The 6,954-nt window shown below is 30.8% G+C and overlaps 1 long non-coding RNA gene across 1 annotated transcript; it reads right to left on the bottom strand.

Moving 5' to 3' along the window:
• Positions 1–655: 655 nt before the first annotated feature.
• LOC115875613 lies at positions 656–2,012 on the bottom strand. Its single transcript, XR_004049033.1, has 3 exons — positions 1,326–2,012; positions 1,169–1,269; positions 656–1,116 (listed from the first exon to the last, which is right to left on the bottom strand). It is a non-coding gene; the product is annotated as an uncharacterized LOC115875613 (long non-coding RNA).
• Between the last annotated feature and the right edge of the window lie 4,942 nt (positions 2,013–6,954).

Genomic DNA, 6,954 nt, shown 5'->3' with positions numbered 1-6,954 from the left:
TTACGCTTTAGTTAATATGCATCTGGTGTGTTTTTCGAATTATCTCATTCTCTTTCAATTTTCCATGGAAATTTCTTGTAGCCAAAATTGAAAATTTTTGGTTATACTTCGTTAGCAGTATTAAATAAGAATTAATTATAAAAAAAATCGATAGTCATCACAATGTCCGTTTATAAAATTATGTTTTTGCATAATAATATTAACAGGTAATAGACCCAGATAGCACATTTACGTTCTTTTCATATGCGAAGCAAGTGTCTTTGGAGAACAACAATGTTCTATTCACATTCCTTTTTTTCATTGGGAACATATATGGCACATGAATAGCAGAGATTACGTTCCACCCTATTCAAGTGATATAGAAGTGCGTTTCACATTCCAAGATATATTCTATGAACGTGAATTATATGTTCGTAAAAGAATGTATTTAAAAATAATATTCCAATTATATGATATTCATGTTTTAATATTCTATATTTATGCTTTTCATATGTTTTTCATATTTTTTTATTATCTACAGAGGCAAAATAAAACACTAATTTACCACAATACACCAAAACACTTTACTTTTGCACAGGACGCGCGTTTCGCTAACCATGTTAGCATCATCAGCAGATGGTCAAAATTTAAGTTTTAATCATCTGCTGATGACGCTAAGATGATTAACCAAACAAGCGTCCAGTTCAAAAGTAAAGTGTTTTGGTATATTGTGGTGAATTAGTGTTTTAATTTGCTGTTGTAACACCAAAGATTCCAACCCTCAACTCTGTATCTACTGGGTGTCCTGTATAAGGATGCCCTGTATCAATATCCTATAAACTATAGATATAGATACAATTTTTTTCATATTTAGCAATTTTTTTATCTCTTAAAATCTATAGGATACCTATACAGTACATTCATATCTGGAACACACTACAAACAATTTGCTGAAATTAAATAATTTGGTGTGTAATAATCAAAAATTAACTAATAAATAGAACGGTTAAAAATAATAGGTAAGGATAAAGACGAACTTGAGTAATATATGTTTATTAATTAAAAATATTTTAATATAACGATATACATTGATATTATCTTCTATGTCTATGTTTCTATATTCTCTTGTCTACCCTTCTGAAATAATATCAGCAGAATTATACTGTTCAAATAAATTTGCACAACTTACCTTGGTATTTTTTAATCTTTCTTTTGTTTTTACAAGCCATATTTTAATTATATTGATAATTTCGGTTTCTTTTGACTCTTGAAATTGACCTTTCATGGAGTCTAAAATATATGTTATTACAGTCTTTGCAACACCAAATATCTTTAAGTTCAAATACCTAAAATTGCTTTTGGTCACTAACAATGATTTCAAACTTCTCTTCTGTTTGGCCCCATCCCAAGAATATTTTTGTGCAATTTCATTGCCCAGAACCTTATAAAGCATTTTCCTTGTACTTTGTGCTACTCCTGAACCACCAAGTCTAGATAATTCTCGAACCTAATAATTCTAAAAAATACCTTTCTCTTAAAAAATACACAATAAATGATTATAGAAGAGCCTACATAAATACCTATATAAATACTATATTGTAAGAAATTTCAGCACTGGAACTACACTTATCAGAACAGAAATCTTCAATGATACTACCAGAGATACTACTACTTTGATGATGTACAGAGGATAATAAAAAATCACTTTGGTCTGAATCCAGTTTAATGTACAATATTGAAGTCATATTTGCGTAACATTGACTTAATAAGATTTTGGCTCCTTTTTTTTGGTTGAATTTTAAAATATTTTTTAGTATAACCTATTTTTTCGAGAGGTCTCATGGTTTTAAATTCACTCACCTTAAAATAGATACTGAAAACACAAACATAACAAGAACTATTTTACCGATTCTATCCTTAAAATAATTATTTGCATCACTTATCTTTACGTTATCTCAGTGTTTTAATTATTAAAATAGTTTGGATGAAGCACGTTTACGTTTATAGTTCACTTGTTATTTTTTTATTAGGTTATGTTATGGATGTACGATTCGAATCGATTTCAGACGAAGATCGATCTTTTTACCCAAAAAATTGATTAAAATCTATCGAGTTTTATCAAACTATCTTTTGGTATAATCGATCTTTTTATTCCATAATGGAAGATCGTTTTTATTTATACAGTTTTACAGGTTTATTTATTTGTTACAATAAGAAACACTGTATTTTTGCTTGAATATTTGTTTACAGGGCATCTATAGACACTAATATATATAAAATCCCTAATTATTTAATACACAAAAACTTAATAGTAACTGATAGTAAGAAAATATACAAATATAATGTATTGTATTCATTTTTTCATTTCGCAATCATTTTTATTCTCCTGTATTTTTATTCAGATATTGATATGTTTAGAACGTGAATAGCAGATACTTAAAATTTATTGTAAACCATAATTTAAGAAGACATTCTAAGGTCATGCTGATAACATACCTTTAAATCACATTCGTAGTAGAATGTACTATTCATATGCCATACTTATTAAAAAAAGAATATACTTATAAGAACTTAGGAGGAATATTCTTAGAATGTAAATGTTTTTTTTGTGTTATCTGGGAGAATATATCGTAGAATATAGTAAAGATAAGATACAAGGTGGCGCCTCTAAAGACCCGTCCTCACTTAACAATATGTTGCAGCAACTTGTTGACAACTTTTAGGACGCCCACATTTAAAAAGTTGGAAATTGGAAGCCCGATGCAACATTTTTATTGTTTAGTCCATTCCAATATGTCCGGCGAAAGGGATGTTCTTCTCGCGGCTGCAGCTTGCATAATTTTAGCATGCAGAGAAAGAAATAAGAAAAAAAGAAGATTTTGGGTGCGCCCTACTCTGTATTCACGGAAAAAATATAGTGGCAGTGATTTGTTAAACGATTTGGAAGCTGATGACGTTATTCTTTCGCTCTATGATGTACACCGGTGAACCGACTAAACAAAACTAAAGATGAGACCTAAATAAACGAATACAAAAAGCCAGTGTGGGCGTAGTCGTAACATGTGGCCAGCACAATGTTTTCAACATTCTTTGATCTTTACCTCTCCTGACGGAAAACATACAACTTGTTGAAAAAACATGCAACTTGTTGCTTTTTAATGAAATTTTTGTAAACATATTGCAAAAAATTGTTGAAAACAATGTTGAGCAACAAGTGTGGGCGCGGCTTAATGACGGGAGCTTCAAGAAGAACGACTTGGAGGCTTATATTGAAATTAAATTTTGGAAATATATATGGGTTAATGTAAAGCATTTTTCAAAGATATGTAGAGTTCTAAAGTCTGTCCGCATAAAAGTTACATATTCAAGTTTTATTTAGTTAATGGAATCCCCTATGCAAAAAGTGAATTTAGAATTCTGAAAAAAAAATAAAGATTAGTTTGATTAAAGATGAAGAATAAATTTTAAATTTCAATAAAAGCTTAAATTGAAATTTACCCGGTATTGCCTAATATGAAGTTAAAATAACCAAACCAAACCAAAAGCTACACTGGGTGAGACAAAATTAATATTATTTTAACTGAAACGCCCAACATATTATTCCGATATTAAGTGGAGAATTTATATCGCTTCAAAATACTAATAAGATTGCTGCTTACTCCTCAGATAAATATTTTCCTCGATATTTTTATTTTTTAGTGTTAGTAGATCTTTATTATTTGATAAGATCTCGGTGGCTGAGATATGAGCCTAACGGAAAGTTAGCAAAAATTAAAATATTGTAGAGTAAAATATTTAGCGGTACTAAAGAGGTGCACGTTTAAAAAAAATTTAAGTATCACAGATCTAAAACTCGATATTTAAACGTATAATTAATTATCTGATATGAGAATTAGATTAAAGAAATCAAATGCTGAAAATGCATCAAAAATAGTTCTCAACAATACTTGACAGAAAAAAAATCCAGGCTAGATAAATCATAAATCAAGAGCATTTAATCATTCTGATAATTGGCAAATGAATATAGCCATTCACTAATTAATAGAATCAAATCAAATCTCTCTAAAGTAGAAAGTTTTAATTTCTAAGATTTCTTTTGCTTCAGCTGAGTATCATTCGGTTTGAGAGGTAGACAACCTTAATAGTATTTCGAGGAAACATGAATTCTTCATTGAATATCGAAATAATATACTGGGTTTCATCTAAAATGAGAGAGTAACTTACTTTTAACAGAAACTCATGTTCAATGTTAATTTTGTCCATCCTGTATAGCTTTTCGTGTCAAGTTTTAATTTTATTTAAATTAAATCCTTATTTTAACTATACAGGGCGTTTCAAAAACCATGTACCATCTCTCGTGGGGAGATTCCTCACGTAAAAGTAAGATTTATTTTTCATATCAACATAGGTCCGATTCTGCTTTGTTTCGTTAGTGGGGTCGGATAGCATAAAAATATTTCAGTGCTGGCGGCGAATTTGAATTTTTAGATATGGATAGTACATATACCAAGCATCAAAAAACGCCCCAGACCCCAAAATTTTGGGGCCCCCCACCACCGGTATGACATCATTAAAGCGGGGGTCAAGAAAACGGCTTATAGGCATATAAATATTTTTTTTTTGTTAAAACCCATTTTAATTTTATTTTTTATACTAAAACAACTTATTTGAAAAGATTTTCAACTGTTTTTAATTATATGGTGGCCATCTTGTTATATAAATGTCAAAATTTTGATATTTTATCTGAAGTTTCGTGTTTGATATCAATTTATAGGTTTTTGGGGTCGACAAATTTAGTGATGATATTTAAATTTTAATACGATACATCTATAACTAGATGCTACCCCAAACAACCCCCAATTTTTTTTTATACATCCCTTCCCCAACAACCCCCTATGCACCAACCTTTATATTAAAATACAAACTTCTATTTATGTCCATAATATTTTATTTCATCAAACGTATGAATAAAAACGACTTGAAAATTAAAAATAAGTTAACATTCTAAATAAAAATAACATTTTAATAAAATATGTTAATACACTCTATTAATCGTTTTCAGAACAATGCCCTTCACATGCACACAGCTGTGTACACCGAAGACCGTTTTTTACACATTTACATGCTGAACACTGTTGTTTGCAGCTACAAGCGATTAGTTCCTCACAGCTTTTCACAACATCTGGAATGGTAGACCACAATAGCTGAAATCCGACGTTAGTTTTTTGCCATCCCCAATTATCAGGCAGTGGAGCTTGAAAGTCTTTTTCCAAGCAGTTGTTCCATATAAGAGCTTGTAGACTGGCTCGCTTGATATGTTGAATCAAAGCATTTTGCGCTGGAGGTATATTCTCAATTGCCCTATTTTTTTATGAAAAGGAAACATCTACACTCGTTAACAGTACTCAAGGGTGATGTCGCATCATATAATAGAACCACAAATCTTTCCATAGTACGCAAAATATCTTCATCTGGATCTCTTCCCATAAGCATGCAGTTGTTCAAAAGCCGAATTCACATTAGGATCTGCTATAAAATCCTTCCAGGCTCCTTTCTTGCCCACCTCACAGAATGATGACACAGAAACAGTTATAGAATTAAATATTGGTAGATATCTGCAAGTCTCCTGTGAAAGCTGGGAACATAAACCATGGATGCTAATTAATCTTTGATGTTTCCCAGTTCCAAAATCAATCCAGAGTTGTTGAATGTTTTTAATTTTAAAAAATGTTGACACTGCAATGACATCAATATCTGAATCCAGCGTTCGAATGGTGACGTAGTTGTAGCCATTATTGAGTGCATGTTTAGCATGCAGAAGAACGCGACCGTCTGCTTTTTCATGCCACGATGGCAAAATATCTGAAAAATCCAATTCTGCTGAAGAAGGTATTACTGATTCTTCGAGCGTACAAACTATAGTTTTTCCAATAAAAGTTTCGTTTATTAGCTGTTTTGCCAAAAAGCTAAATAACTGCTGTTTGTTTTCATCTACTCGTAAAAATTTGTTATATTTTTTGGAATTATTGTGGAAGGTGTAACTCGTATATGCTCCCATATTTCTCTTGATTGGCGTGTGTCAGCTTTCACTGAGTCAGAGCTATACCTATCAAATACCAAATCAATTCGTTGTAAATTTTGCAGCAGCCGCAAAATATAGAGTTTAAAAATATTGGTATAATATAATAAAATATAAAGGTACTGTTAGTAATATATCCAGACACTCTGTAGGTACTAGATACTTAAAAATGGATCGACAAAATTCAAGATTTGTCAAAAGCAGGCTGGGTATTTTTTACAGATACTAAATTTTTTGATCCCAAAAACCTACAAATTGATGTCAAACTCGAAATTTCACAAAAAATGTCAAAATTTTGACATTTATATATTAAAATGGCAGCCATATAATTAAAAACAGTTGAAAATATTTTCAAATAAATTATTTTAGTATAGAAAATAAAATTAAAATGGATTTTTACAAAAAAAAAGTATTTCTATGCCTAAGAGCCGTTTTTTTTTGACCCCCCGTTTTAATGACGCTATACCAGTGGTGGGGGGGTCCCAAAATGTTGGGGTCTGGGGCGTTTTTTGATGCTTGGTATATGTACTATCCATATTCGAAAAATCAAGTTCGCCGCCAGAACTGAAATATTTTTATGATTTTCAGAGCTATCCGACCCCACTACGTAGCTACAGGGTGTTAAAATCTTAATAATTTTTTGATTTATTATAATTTTCTTCCAAGTACTTTTACTGATTTGAACGAAATTTTGAGGATATAAGTTACTATAAGTGCTACCTATTTTAATGCTAAAAAAGTGTCTATAAATTCATCAGGCACATGGGTTATAACTGGAATATTTTTCAAAAAAAACATGTGCGCCACTGACTTTTTTTCTTATGATTATAAAATTTTGTAGGCGGTTTAATGCCAATTAAAAGTTATCTCTTTGTATGTTGTCGAATTCGGCCTCC

The sequence above is a fragment of the Sitophilus oryzae genome, unplaced genomic scaffold (genome assembly GCF_002938485.1).
Source record: "Sitophilus oryzae breed Bouriz unplaced genomic scaffold, Soryzae_2.0 scaffold_1393_pilon_pilon, whole genome shotgun sequence".
NCBI classification, from domain to species: domain Eukaryota; kingdom Metazoa; phylum Arthropoda; class Insecta; order Coleoptera; family Curculionidae; genus Sitophilus; species Sitophilus oryzae.
This window is presented reverse-complemented; position numbering and strand designations above follow the sequence as displayed.